This window comes from Mya arenaria, chromosome 4 (genome assembly GCF_026914265.1).
Source record: "Mya arenaria isolate MELC-2E11 chromosome 4, ASM2691426v1".
NCBI lineage: Eukaryota > Metazoa > Mollusca > Bivalvia > Myida > Myidae > Mya > Mya arenaria.
Window position 1 is genome coordinate 41085967 of NC_069125.1, and position 15589 is coordinate 41101555.

Below are 15589 nucleotides of genomic sequence, written 5' to 3' on the forward strand. Positions count from 1 at the left end.
GTACCAAAAATTGTTCAAATCTGTCAAGCCTTTCACGAGTTATCGTCCGGAAACCTTTTTCTATTTTTAGTAACAGTGACCTTGACCTTGGCCCCACCAGCCCCAATATCGAACTTGACCTGTATCTTCTGATGTTACACCTGAGTACCAAAAATTTTTCAAATCTGTCTAGCCTTTCATGAGTTAGCGTCCGGAAACCATGAAAACCGACAGCGACCGATCGACAGACTGACAAGCTCACTCCTATATACCCCCTCAAATTTGTTTGTGGGAGTATAATAATAATGTATCCAATGGACTTGTAAACTAAATCTTTATCAAATTGTATGTCTACAATTTTCATCACCATTTCAAATTGCAAAAAGATTCTCATATGTTTCTAAACCGTTGATTCTTTAATCAACATCTTAATAATATTTGATATAATTAATAAAGATCATTGTTTTGTAGATGTACAACTATTGATGAAATGCAAATGTATGGATAAATATTGTTGCACAAACACACAGCCAAACAAACCAATCAATCAAGCAAATTAAATATATATCACTTATCATTGGATAACACACAAATACAAGTATTTAATTTCTAATGCAGTCATCATCTGGAATGGAGCTGCCTTGAAGTGAGTTGATTTCTTCTAAATTTTCACCACTTGCATCCACCCACCTATAGTCTTCTGATGTCTCTAGCTCATCTATAGGTGTCTCTAACATTACTTGAACAAGTTCACCTGCAGCTGTCTCCAACTGTTCATGATCTCCACGTAGCACACATTGGTCTTCAGATATCTCTAGCTCATCTACCAGCACCTCCAGCGTTACTTAAACAGGTTCATGCTTTCAACACACCCCGCCTTGGTTTTCTGTTGTAACTAGTTAATCTGTAGTTGTCTCCAGCGTTACTTGAACAGGTTCAACTGCAGCTGCCTCGGACTGTTCAAGCTCTCCATATACCTCATCCGGTTCTTCTGCTGTCTCTAGCTCATCTGTAGTTGTCTCCAGCATTATTGGAACAGGTTGACCTGCAGCTGTCTCAGGCTGTCTTCATTGAGAGGATCATGTATTAAATATACTGAAATATAACAGTTGAGAGGATGGTATTTAATGTACTGAAATAAATACTTTGTTCATTGCAATTGACTCTGCATGTAAAAACAATCATAAACATAAGTGTTTTTGGTCCAGCTAATTGTCCCACTTAAAAATAAATGAACACTAATCTGAGTTGATGGTTCCAGTTCTGAGCTTGCTCCACATGTAAATACATGAATATAAGTGTACCTTAGTCAAGCCTGAGTTGATGGTTCCAGTTCTGAGCTTGCTCCACATGTAAATACATGAATATAAGTGTACCTTAGTCAAGCCTGAGTTGATGGTTCCAGTTCTGAGCTTGCTCCACATGTAAATACATGAATATAAGTGTACCTTAGTCAAGCCTGAGTTGATGGTTCCAGTTCTGAGCGCACTCCACATGTAAATACATGAATGTTAGAGTACCTTAGTCAAGCCCGAGTTGATGGTTCCAGTTCTGAGCGCACTCCACATGTAAATACATGAATATAAGTGTACCTAAGTCAAGCCTGAGTTGATGGTTCCAGTTCTGAGCGCACTCCACATGTAAATACATGAATGTTAGAGTACCTTAGTCAAGCCCGAGTTGATGGTTTCAGTTCTGAGCGCACTCCACATGTAAATACATGAATGTTAGAGTACCTTAGTCAAGCCCGAGTTGATGGTTCCAGTTCTGAGCGCACTCCACATGTAAATACATGAATATAAGTGTACCTAAGTCAAGCCTGAGTTGATGGTTCCAGTTCTGAGCACACTCCACATGTAAATACATGAATATAAGTGTACCTTAGTCAAGCCTGAGTTGATGGTTCCAGTTCTGAGTGCCCTCCACATGTAAATACATGAATACAAGTGTACCTTAGTCAAGCCTGAGTTGATGGTTCCAGTTCTGAGCACACTCCACATGTAAATACATGAATACAAGTGTACCTAAGTCAAGCCTGAGTTGATGGTTCCAGTTCTGAGCGCACTCCACATGTAAATACATGAATATAAGTGTACCTAAGTCAAGCCTGAGTTGATGGTTCCAGTTCTGAGCTTGCTCCACATGTAAATACATGAATATAAGTGTACCTTAGTCAAGCCTGAGTTGATGGTTCCAATTCTGAGAGCACTCCACTGCTCATTGCAGTATAATGTTAGTTACATGTAACACCCATCAGCGCATTTCTACAGATGCATCAACTGTGCTAGTCTTCACCTGATGTTGTTCATCACCACCAAGGTACGGCAAGAAAACTGTATACATAATCCTGGATGTACTCAATCGATACTTATAGCGGTCAGCAAATGTCAGCAACTGCAAAATGTAGATCATTGCTAATATTTGTACTTATACCTTTGTATTATGATTTTATTTTATTTTTTTACTTACTACTGCTATATGAGCAACGGGTTTCGACAGTAGAAAAATATGATAAAAACACAATGGCATTCTTCCACACTCTTAAAGAAATATTCATGTGTAAGTACTTTCATTTGCACAAAGATGCTTCCTGCAAATTTACTCTTGGTCAAACATGCCCAGTGCTTAACTAAATGGGGTCACTAATTGAAGTTTACATCAAAGAATCGTTATAAATCCTGATTCAAACATGTTATTGTCATGTATCAACTTATGGTTAAATATTGGTAGTATGTACTTACAAAAATAAACTGTTTAAGTATTATACTTACTTTAATACATGTATATACATGTAGTTAACCACCACTATAAAATTAATGTTGAACAATTTCATAAATAATTCTATGTTATTAAACATTTCATATATTTAAGGCTCATTTTTTTCATGTGTGTCTTAAAACTTTTTCTCTAATCATTTAGAATAAAAACATGCCAACCTCATGTTATTTATGGTAAGCGAGTTGACCAGAATAATCCCAAGCTAATTGAACTGTACACATCTAAAGTGTGGCTTATCAGAATATCCATTGATAGAACCTCAAGAGGTCACACGGCCATCAATAACCTCGTCAGAGATACTAAATTGCTTGCAAAGTTTCATCCCTTTTTCTAAATAGATTATGTTTGTTTTTAGACTAAATTTGTATGAATGTTAAAATTTATATTTTTTATATATATATATATATATATATATATATATATATATATATATATATATATATATATATATATATATATATATATATATATATATATATATATATATTCATATTGGTGTATTTTGTGCTTATTGATACAATAATGGTGTGTGTTTTGTGCTTATTGTTACAAAAATGTCATGTGTTTTGTGTTTATTGCTACTATGGCCTTTAATCCATGCCTAGTATTATATGTTACATTATAGTTCTCACATTAAATTAATTAAATGTCCTTTTCACTCACAGCTGTTTATTCAGTCTTCCATTCTAATTTGAACTTGTTGTCGGGCTAAGCCCTTTCTTATTCAGGAGCAATACATAAATTGTATAAATGATTAATTCAGAAACACAAATACCTATAAGAGAAATCGTTGATCTACAGATGGAACATAGTTGAGGACGTCAGGCAGGAATAGATTTGTACCTGCAATGGACAAGGGAAATTTGTAAATGAGCAATGTGGGTAGTTTACACAATATAACGTAGATGGCTAAAAGGTTGTTAGTAATTTACTTATGACTGACTTTGGAAAACTCTAAAGAATGATTTCTTCATTCAAGAGACAAGTTGACAATACCTAACATACAATACAGCCAGCAGCAGAACCGGTCCAAACTCACACCAGTCAGTTTTGACCAAATGTACAAACTGGATACCCTTCAACTCAGTCCAGTCTTTGCTTGAAGATCACCTCAGAAAAGCTCTTAAGGTTATTTTTTAGAAACTGTATCTGCTGTGCTAGGTTAGAGATGCAGCCCTTGTGTCTGTTGGCATCACAGCAGACAATGACTCTTGCATTGGCTGATAGGGTAACCTTCTTGTATGATGCGATGGTTCTGAATATCGAACAGCATGTCTGGAATAAGAAACGAAATATGACATTGTGAAATATAGCCTTTGGTTCTCACTCAGTAAAATATATTACAATCTTACACTGAAACAAACAATTATTCCTGATTTATATTTGCAAAAAGAAATAAGCAAACTTCAAAAGGCAATGTTTTTAAATCAGATTAACCCAACATTGCAATACAATTACTATGCGTAACATAGTAACATTGCATGCGTTTCCATTGCTGTTGGATGTTGCTTGATTCTTGATGCTTCCTATTTCCTGTCCATCCATGGGTGGCATCTTATCCACAACTTGTAACCTGTCCATCCATGGGTGGCATCTTATCCACAACTTGTAACCTGTCCATCCATGGGTGGCATCTTATCCACAACTTGTAACCTTCATCCATTCTAGTTATCGACCCATCAAACATAATGTAATTTAAAGGGTAAGTTCCTGAGATTGTATTGGTGCCAGACCTTACTATTATCTCCACTCCTGGGTGAATTTTGAATGAACAACAGGACCCTTTCTTCAATGCGCAGTGATGGTTGCTCTTCAAGGTCATAGCTCCAGTTGGCACACTCTGTGTTCTCTAGGACAGAGGCAGTTACAGATACAGTGCCTTGTGTTCCTTCACTCAGTGTGTACTTGGAGGTATCCAATGAGAACTATGTTATATTGAAGAATGTCAGGCACATTCCCACTGGAAACGTTGAAGCGGTGCACCACTGTAAACGGTTCATAATTGACCACCATTACAGCACAAGGTCTGCGGCAGGCTTTGACATTCCCAGTTCACCACATCCTCTGATTAGTGAGTACATAGTCAGCACTGGCAGAAACTGTTCCACAATCATTGAGCCACCATCTTTATCAATGATCACCTTCTTTGGCATGTCAGTGTTGCCATCCTTGGCCACATGTTCATTTGCCCTAATACTCAGTGCGTTCACAATTCCATCCATAGTGGCCAGTGTTAGAGAACAAACCTGTTGAATCGAATCTACCAAAATCAACGTAGTTCAATAAACCTTCCTGAATCAAGAGTACTAATAACTCCATTTTACTTCAATAATAATTTACAGAATTTACCCTTCTATATCTGTCCTCCTTTATGTAGGTGACACCAGAGGTCCCATTTTCCCCGTTTGTAGTGCTTCCTCCATACAACCAACCAATCGCATGGACTTGACCTTGAAAAGAATGTGCACAATTATTTTTTAATTGTAAAAGACCGATTGGCAAAATTATTGGGACATTTGTGCAAACAACAGAATTGGTCATAAAGTCAAAATATTACTTCAGCTGAGCAGATTTTAACCAAGATTTTAAGATACAACTTTTGTAGAAACTATTTACAACACATATGTATGACTTGTACCTAATTGGTAAAGAGAATAAAATTAAAATCACAAAAAGGAAAATTAATAAATTAAATACAATATTTTCATAGCTATTCTGTACTTGAGACATTGTTTACATAAAATACCATTGCCTGAAATTGGTGTCCATGTACTGATTTTGGTATCTGACAGCCCCAGCCCTATCTCAGTTACCAAATGCACCATCCGAATCCGGGGAGGTGCATGGTATTGCCCCAATTGCAAACAGGTATACAACATTACTCACCACAAATCTTGGCACCGTACAGGTGATCCAGTTACTTCCCTGACAACCCTACCACAGAAAACAAAAATACAGTCCAAATCCAGGGAGGTGCATGGTATTGCCCCCACAGCAAACAGGTATACAACATTACTCACCACAGATCTTGGCGTTGGAAAGGTGATCATGATATTTCCTTCAGCAGGCTGGCATATATATAGCTGCATACACCATTCACATCCAGTGATGTACAGCTCTGCTGCTCTGCAAACAGTGTACAACATTTATTGAACACTGTTAATAAAGACAACTTACATCAATTTTACCAATCAGAAACAATTGCAGCTAGAGATAGCTTTTTAAAGAGCTCTTGTATCACCCATGGTGTGGTCATCACTGAGAAATAATCATTGGACATGAAATTTGTACTTTTCGACTGGAGAGGAACCAACAGTGACCTTTAAGTTTAGAATATTCTTCTGCATATGGCCATGCCAAATTGGAATTTTGTTAAGCATCAGCGTGCACTTAGGTTTTGCATCATCGTGCCAAATAAAAAAAAACATTTATTTGTATGAGATTCTTGATAGTTGTTCTATATTGTGACAAGACGCCAATGCGGCAATGCTGCATTAAAGCCAGATTTTTTCTTTGACGATGCAATTTTGCAAACCTAGGATTTGAGGTAGTGACCTAGTATTTTTAACCAATAAGACCCATATTTATACTTATTGGAGATATCGTTCATACAAATAACCTGATCAACAGAAACTATTCCATTTGTGTGAGGAAAAATCAACATTTTATAATATCATCAGCTTTTCCAATAAGATCTGTCCCAGAGACCTAGTTTTTGACCCCAGATGACACACTTTATCATCTAAGATTTCATTTTTTTATGACATCGAGAAAATAATCCCTTAGATTGGACCTAATGACCTAGTTTTTTTTATCTGAGGTAACCCATATTCACAAATGTTTAAGACAACATGTAGACAAATATTCTGACCAAGTTTCATTAAGAGTCAACAAAAATTAATGAATTTTAATGACCAAGGGAATTCTTTCTCCTAAGATTTGACCTTGTGACCTAAATTTTGACCGGGAATGACCCATATTAAAGAACTTTCAAGATATTATGCAGACAAATATTCTAAGTGTCATAAAGATTTGACAAAATTTCTTAAATTAAGAAGGGGTACTATGACCCGGAAGCATTTCATTGTGGGCTGACACCTTTATGCAAAACTTAACTTCTTTATACAGGGTTAGACACTAACATTTTTTACAAGGTAGCCCCTAGGACTACTGGATCTAAATCCAGGTGGTCCAGCAAAAATTCTGGTAGTCCAAACTAATGCAAGCCTGCAACGGATTCCTTCAGTGTTTTGTAAGACTTGGCCTTCTCTTTAAAAACATTGTCAGTATAACCCTTTGATTGGTCATGTTTCTTATCTGTCTCAATCTTAAAATTTCCACATTCTTCAAAACAATGTTTGGCCTTTAAATTTAATTTTAAAACCTTAAAAAATCTAAAAACCATGCTAAAATACCCCAGACTAAAAAATCTAAAAAACATGCTAAAATACCCCATAATCTGTCACTTTCAGGAAAATGGTGCAATAAATCAATTGATACCTCGACCGAGATTGTTGCTAAGTTACGGCACAAATGACAGACATCCTACTGATCAGCAATATATGATAAATGGCATCCTACTATTCAGTATTCTTTGTTAATCTTTTAAAATAACATCTAATAATGCTTTTAAAATATAATGAATTTAATTCCCAAATTGTTATTCATTCATTTAATAAGGAAGTAAGATAAAAATTGTTATTGGCCCTATCTTCAATGTATAAAATGACATTTTGTTGGAAAATTAACGCACACAATTTTGCCGTCGTCTGCACTTACACTTAATAAGACCTTTTTTGGCAGTATGAATAATTCATCAGCTGCTCTTCTAAAAGCAAGTTAAAAGATATCAGAAGCCATACATAATGTTCCTTCTGTCTGCTTTATCAAAAACACTGACATTTGACAATATCCTAAATGATAAATAACCATGACGTCATTTCAGAAAATCTAAAAATAGTATCAACCATCAAGTTTTTGTTAACATCGTATCTATCATTGTTTCTGACCGAAAATGCAAGGTACACTGGCAGAGTTTCACGTGTCTGACGATTTAAACACACCATACAGTGCAAAATGGTTTTCCCTTTTTAAATAAAGACAGTCAAAATTATACAGATTGGTTTAAATATTGATCGAAAGGCTATACGCAATGCGCGCGAAACTTGCTGAACAGTCCAGGTGGTCCTGAACTGCTCGGCCATATTTGGCAAACTTTAGAATGAGTGTTTACCGGTGATATTAGGCTTTTTAAAAAAAAATAACAACACGTTTTACGCAAGTTTAAGCGTAATAAAGATTTTATGCTCAATAACCTGATGTGATATTTACTTTTTCTAGTAGTCCGACAGACTATTGACTTAAAATTTCTTGTAATCCTACCGAACCCTGTTATACATTAAAAATCATTACTTTTCCTTACTCTTTAGTGTGTATCTAAAAAAGAACAAGAGCTGTCACAGTATGTGACGAATGCCCCCGAATGTGACATTGACCTACGAAAAAGGTCAGTACATGAAAAGTTGATATTGCCTTTACGTGTCAAATACATATGGCAAGTTATTTTATATTGCCTCTGAACATAAAAAAATACCATCCATACTTGACAACCTACACTGTTATGTCCTTATATTCAGAATTCCCTTGTGAATAAACACTTAGTGTATCTACCTTAGAGGTAGGGACATGGGTCTTGCACATGACATGTCGTCTTCGTATGTGGAACACATGTAGCAAGTGATTTTAAAATCTGTCCATACAAGGGAAAGTAACAGCCCTGACACGACAACCTATACTCTATGTCCTTATATGCAGCACTCCATTGTGAATAAACACTAAGTGTGACCTTGACCTTTGAGGTAGGGACACCGGTCTTGCACGCGACACGTCGTCTTGGTATGTGGAACACTGATAAATGTGGCAAGTTATTTTTAAATCTGTCCTTACAAGAGAAAGTTACAGCCCTGACACGACAACCTATACTCTATGTCCTTATATGCAGCACTCCATTGTGAAAAAACACTAAGTGTGACCTTCACCTTTGAGTTAGGGACACGGGTCTTGCACGCGACACGTCGTCTTGGTATGTGGAACACATGTGGCAAGTTATTTTTAAATCTGTCCATACAAGGGAAAGTTACAGAGCCGGACGGACGGACGGACGGACGGTGCGATTTTAATATGCCCACCTTCGGGGGCATAAAAAGTCCCTTACCGAGTATGCAGCAGGTCCGTAGTAAAGGTTGTCATATTGTAAGGTAACAGCGCTGCTTACAGAGTCTATTAACCTCGAAGGGATATCTCGTTGAGATGGCCTCAAATACAAGGTCTCAGATCTGGTCTCAAAACTGTGGTGCCAATGGCAGTTGTCTCGGCAATTACTCGATAGTACGGTACATTACTGAACACAGGTGGGAAGGCATTTCACGTCACTGTTATGGTTCCCATTCTGTTGGCACATCTCTGCGGCAGTCCATTGTCACATGCACGGAAGGTGAACTGAAAATATCGTGTATATTTTAAGGCTTTTTCCAAAGCACATTTTACAGATTTGTGGCCTTATTCAATGAGCAACTTTGAAGTTAAATTTACGATTAGAAATTAAGTGTTTTGATTGGCCTGTATATTTAGCTGACCAATAGGCTGAATGGAATCACTGAGGCATGTCTAAGGATAAAATCAATATTGAACATGGCGAGTCACCTAAATAAACACTTACAAACCTAAAATACACTCTGTCAATTTATTAATGATAAATTTTATTCCATAATTTTTTTCTGATAAGCCATTTCAACTAGAAATGCACAATCATAATTGATGCTATTTATGAAGTGAAAAAGCCCTTCTTAAAATCTTCATACAATCATCCAGATATAGATTTCCATTGACAGCCCAAATACTATAATTATGTTCATAAAATAAGATTTAAAAAATGAGTCCAAATATTTTTCTCAAAATCCCAAGACTTCACAAATTTTTTTTATAAAGAATCCGGAAAGGCTAACTCTGACACAAAGAACTGGTTGATTCATGCATGTATCGTTTGTCCGGAAACCGTTTTTCTATTTTCGTAACAGTGCACAAAAACCTTTACTCCACTGGCCCCATTTTCAATCACAAGCATTGTCTTCACAGAGGCTGCCTATACAGCAAGTTTCATCACAATATCTCATGCCCAATAAAAGTTATGAAGCAGAAACCATTTTTCTATTTTTAGTAACAGTGACCTTGACCTTGGCCCCACCAGCCCCAATATCGAACTTGACCTGTATCTTCTGATGTTACACCTGTGTACCAAAAATTGTTCAAATCTGTCAAGCCTTTCATGAGTTATCGTCCGGAAACCATTTTTCTATTTTTAGTAACAGTGACCTTGACCCCACCAGCCCCAATATCGAACTTGACCTGTATATTCTGATGTTACACCTGTGTACCAAAATTTTTTCTAATCTGTCAAGCCTTTCATGAGTTATCGTCCGGAAACTGTTTTTCTATTTTTATTAACAGTGACCTTGACCTTGGCCCCACCAGCCCCAATATCAAACTTGACCTGTATCTTCTGATGTTACACCTGTGTACCAAAATTTTTTCAAATCTGTCTAGCCTTTCATGAGTTATCGTCCGGAAACCATGAAAACCGACAGACCCACCGACTGACAAGCTCACTCCTATATACCCCCTCAAACTTCGTTTGTGGGGGTATAATGAGGGCATTTCTTATTTGGCCCTGAAATGTATAATTAGTGTCTATGTAGATCTATGTTGATTTTTTTAGTAACCATTTTATATCATTACATTTCCAACAAACCTCACAAGTCAGAACTTATAAAAATCAAGTAAAGGTTTCATCTCATGTATAGATGTACTATGACACAGCTATAAACATTACGTAAGCTGTTTATTATTATGAAATATATTTTGGGCCAGAGGCCTTTATCTACCAAATTAATACTTGGTCATGTCCCCACAAAAAAAACATTTTGCTGAATACGAAAAGGAGGTTGTTATTTATATCGACATCATTAACGAAAATATTTTTTTAATATGTAAGTGAAGTCTTTTTCAAATGCAATACTATCAATGTTGAAATTGTAGCATTAATAGGAAAATCAAAACTAAATACATACCACAAGGTCATTGTCAGTAGCATTGACATTAAAGACCTGTGCTCCAATTGCTCCATACTCAAGACAACAGAATATGGTGTGTTCAAGAAGAAGGGAGGGAACTGGTCACAGACAACAGTGATGAAAGCCTCCACGAAGGCCGTCTTGCTAGGGTTACTGTTGTCATTGCCAACTACTGTCATCTGAATGTAAAAAAGAATATAGTAAGGTTTGAAAAAATACAAAAAATTATATCAATCAGTAACATAATGTGTTGATAACAAATTATCCGCTAGATTTCTAAATATTTGTTTATTTAAATTTCAGTATGTAAAGGCTGCAAGCCAGAACGGTTGACTGGGATATGATTTTTTATATCAATTTGACTTTTTTTAAATTCGAAAGAAAATAATTTCAGCTGACCGTAAGGTGTTTTTTTTGAAACTATTAATTTGAAAATTTTATTGCATCTTTTTTATACATATAAACACACATTGTTTATGAAAGTGTTGATGATAAAACTTTTGTAATTGTTTGTTTGGTTGATTGATTGTACATACGCCATCGTTGTTCTCAGCTGACACAGTGATAATGCATGAACCAAGGCTGATTGTCTCGTTTATGGTGACTCGATATGGTGACTGTAGGAACTCCGGACCATTCTTGTTACGTGTAACCGAAATGCTGACAATGGACTCTGCGATCTGATCCCGGTACTTTGTGTCATAGGCCTGAACTCTCAGCTGAAATATACATAAGTCAGTATACAGTAGCTACACCTTACATTCAAGTTGTATAAACAGAGGAGCGAGGGAAAGACGGAAACGGGGGAAAAGTTGATGACCTTGGTAATTTTGTGGATTTTGAAAAATTGTTTAAATCACAAGGTCTTTTTGATCTTGCCTCTCAGGACAAAATGGATGACAATATTGAATTGGTACGGTGTGGTGGGGATGGGATGTCATGTCATGTCTCTGCTCGGCTGAACAAGACAATTTGGAGCCATCAGTACTTTAATTTAGCAATTTTGTTAAAGGGCTCTATCGAGCTATCTTCATTGTTCAATCAACCTGGCCTATTACATCTTACGGATGAAGGGGCCTTAGAAGCAAAAGCCAGGACATGCAATGACAAATTCCATTCCATTGAGAGATGGACAGATGCATTTGTAATTTATATGAATGTTTACCTGATTAAATACCCTGACAAGTCTCGCAAGATGTTAGAATATATGAGCTTGTTAAGGGACTTTGCGGCTCACCAGGCTGGTCACGCATGGCGAACTTATGACGAGCAGTTTAGGCTGCATCAAGCAATTTGCCAACAGCCATGGGACAAAATAAACGCAGACCTGTGGTTACGGGTGGTGGCTTTGTCCCAGCCTGTTCAATCCGGGCCCTGCTATAATGTGCCAAGTAAGAGTACGGCCCCCACTCTCCCTTGCATTGACTTTAACAGAGGTTTTTACCATTGGAGCCCCTGCAGGTTCGCGCATAGGTGCTCTGCTTGCTTGTCAACGCAGCATGGTAGGTCAGCATGCCCACAGTCAAATTTCACGACAGAGGCCAGCAGTTTCGTAGGGGTGCAAGATGCATGTTCGGATGCCGGGGCTAGTACTCAAGGCAGTAAAGACTCAATTGATAATGTTTTGACATTAGCTCCCTCCCCAATCATATTAGATCATTTAGAGCGTGAGCTTCTACATTACAATAAAGATGAGGCAGGGATTTTACTTAGCGGTTTTAAGTTTGGTTTTCCATTGTGTTATAGCGGTCCTAGGCTGGCCTTAGAAGCTAAAAATCTTAAGTCTGTGCAGTTAAATACAGGTATCGTGCAGGACAAAATTATGAAAGAAGTTTCTGAAGGTAGGGTAGCAGGTCCTTTTTCATTTAGGCCAAACCTGCGAGTGTCACCTATAGGCTTGGTCCCTAAAAAATCAGTAGGGGAGTTTAGGCTGATACACCATTTATCATATCCAGCCGGTAACTCCGTCAATGACTTCATTGATCCTGCTTTGTGCTCTGTTCAATATGCACACTTTGACAAGGCGGTCGAAACGGTGCAAGCTCTAGGGAAAAACGCATTGCTCTTTAAGCTAGATGTTAAAAATGCTTTCCGTTTGTTACCAGTGAATCCCAATGACTTCGAGCTCCTTGGATTTCAGTTTCAGGGCAAATACTATTTTGATAAGTGTTTACCGTTCGGATGTAGTATTTCTTGTAGCAATTTTGAAACGTTTGCAACATTTTTGGAATTCTGTGTTCGCAGGAGGGCGTTAAATAATCACTTCTGGGAGTCTAATGCTGATATTGAGCTGTTTTCTGACAGTGCAGGAGTTTTGGGACTAGGGTTTGGGCTGATTACTTGGCAAAGCATTTGTACATGACTTGTTCAGTCTGCAAATGTTTTACTTCAATAACCCAATTAAATAGGGAATTTTAAAACTACATTTGCAAGAACCATACAGTTGAAAACAAAACTAGATCTCTGAAGAGTTGAAAAAGATTGCCTGAAGCCAGTGTCAAGGCGGTTCAAATTGAATTGTCTATTCAGTGAAAAATTGCTTGGTTTGATGAACTGACAATCAAGTTTATTTGCTAACAGGGATCATACTGTGTATGTTAGTGGTGTCACTGGCGAGAGCATTTCTCACCATGCTGTCTCCCTCAGTTTCATCAATCATGAAGTAAAAGGCGACGGAGAAGTACTGCCCTGTTAGGTCATATCGCAAGGTACCCTAAACAATCAAACAGATATTCACCCTTTTAGTAAAACATTACATAATAACAAGTTACCAGTAACCACTTTATGTTTAATCTGCTATTGAGTTTCAATCAAATATCACAACTTATACTTGTTAACAAGATTTTCCTTCAATTTGACCTGGTGACCTAGTTTTTGACCACACATGACCCAGAATCGAACTTGACCTAGAGAGTATTAATATTATCATTCTGACTAAGTTTCCTGAAGATACAGTCATAAATGTGACCTCTAGAGTGTTAACAAGCTTTTCCTTTAATTTGACCTGGTGACCTAGTTTTTAACCCCAGATGACCCAATATCGAACTCATCCAAGATTTTATTGAGGGTAACATTCTGACCAAGTTTCATTAAGATAGTGCCCAAATTGTGACCTCTAGAGTGTTAAGTCAAATTGTTGACGACGGACGACGGAAAATGGACACAGGGCAATCGCAATAGCTCACCTTGAGCACTTCGTGCTCAGGTGAGCTAAAAAATGATGAAATATTAATACCATTTACAGAATTGGGCCAATGGTTCAGAGCTTTGTTAACAAACGTAACAACATTGTTAATGTCATTGTTGTTAACTTCCAAATATTTATTGCTCTCGAAGTTTCATTGAAATTCTTGTGCTTTGCAGAAACTTTTACAAGATTTTTGACAACTGATTCAGCTGTGATGGTTTATTTAAATATATGGGCATATCATGAAATAATCACCTTCAAAAGTTAACAACGATGTTTTTAACCACATTGTAAACTTCGGAAAAACCCTCTTCATTCTCACATGCTTACATTAATTTCAGAATCTGTTGCTCTAACATTAAGGATGCTGGTTCCTGGTGGATTAGTTTCCAGTATAGTTGTTTCCAGGATTAAACATTACATATTTGTTATAAGTTTTGACTGTTAGTACATCGTATTGTATATATATGTTATCAAAGTCATTGTATCGAGATGAACTTTATCTACAAACTATGATTTGACAGATACTATTATTCTATCTATACACACTAATTTGCACAAGTAGATTTCATGTATGTATTGTGTGATGTTTGCATGGGCTGGGGGCCTTCTAGCAAATAAACTGTTTGTTTGGGGCCAGTAGAGCTAAAAATCTTTTATCAGCAATCTTATTTCATTCGTTTTCAGGCATTTACACAAAATTTAGCTCATTCCAAGACAAAAAATCAACCTGTGAGAGGGTAGCTTTAAGTCTTATCCATGACCAAGTTATTCACAATGTACTGGTTATCTGTCTGGTCTGCATACAGCACGGATCTTGAGCTGACCTCTCCGGTCGTCTCTCCAACAGAAAAGTACAGGGGGGCGTTCACTGTCTGTGCCAATCACGGTGTATTTCAGAGTGTTGTAGGAGGGAGCCTGAAACAGAGGCTTCATGTTATGCACCAGTCAATTGTAACCATGCACCCCCCCCCCCCCCCCCCCCAGGTCCGGGGAATAGCCGGGACTTTGACTTTCGGTCCAGCCAACCCCAGGTAAAATCCCCACCCTGCGGGAACGAATTGATGGTTAAACCCCGGCCAAATGCCCCCACACCCCAGAGACTCTATGTAAGGGCCAATCTCTGCTAAATTTGGCGCTATGGCAAACCATCGCGGTTACCCGGCCCTGCTGGTGCACCTGGAGAGTAAAAACACAGCCCTTTTTCCCAGCTATCCCCGGTATACCCCCGGACCTGGGGGGGGGGGGGGGGGGGGGGGGCAAGGTTACAATTGACTGGTGCATTAAACACATGTTTTATCAGGCATTGATTCATTGGTAAAGAAAAATTAATGGAAATCACATTGACTAAAATAGTCAAAGGTTCTGAATGCTTTTGACAACCCATATTTAATATCTACATGCGGAAGGTATTTCCAAGAAAAATGGGATTTGATGATTTAAACCAATAAATATATAGTTATAATAGACAAAAATAAATCAAATTCTGTTTGATAATAAAATTGGCCCTATATCA

The 15589-nt window shown here is 37.4% G+C and overlaps 1 long non-coding RNA gene across 1 annotated transcript; it reads right to left on the reverse strand.

Annotated features, from left to right (window-relative positions):
* Positions 1–374: 374 nt before the first annotated feature.
* LOC128232944 (uncharacterized) lies at positions 375–14949 on the reverse strand. The gene is made up of 10 exons (XR_008260584.1): positions 14804–14949; positions 11423–11605; positions 10884–11065; positions 8972–9255; positions 5778–5883; positions 5107–5207; positions 3754–4032; positions 3533–3600; positions 2148–2373; positions 375–1074 (listed from the first exon to the last, which is right to left on the reverse strand). It is a non-coding gene; the product is annotated as an uncharacterized LOC128232944 (long non-coding RNA).
* Between the last annotated feature and the right edge of the window lie 640 nt (positions 14950–15589).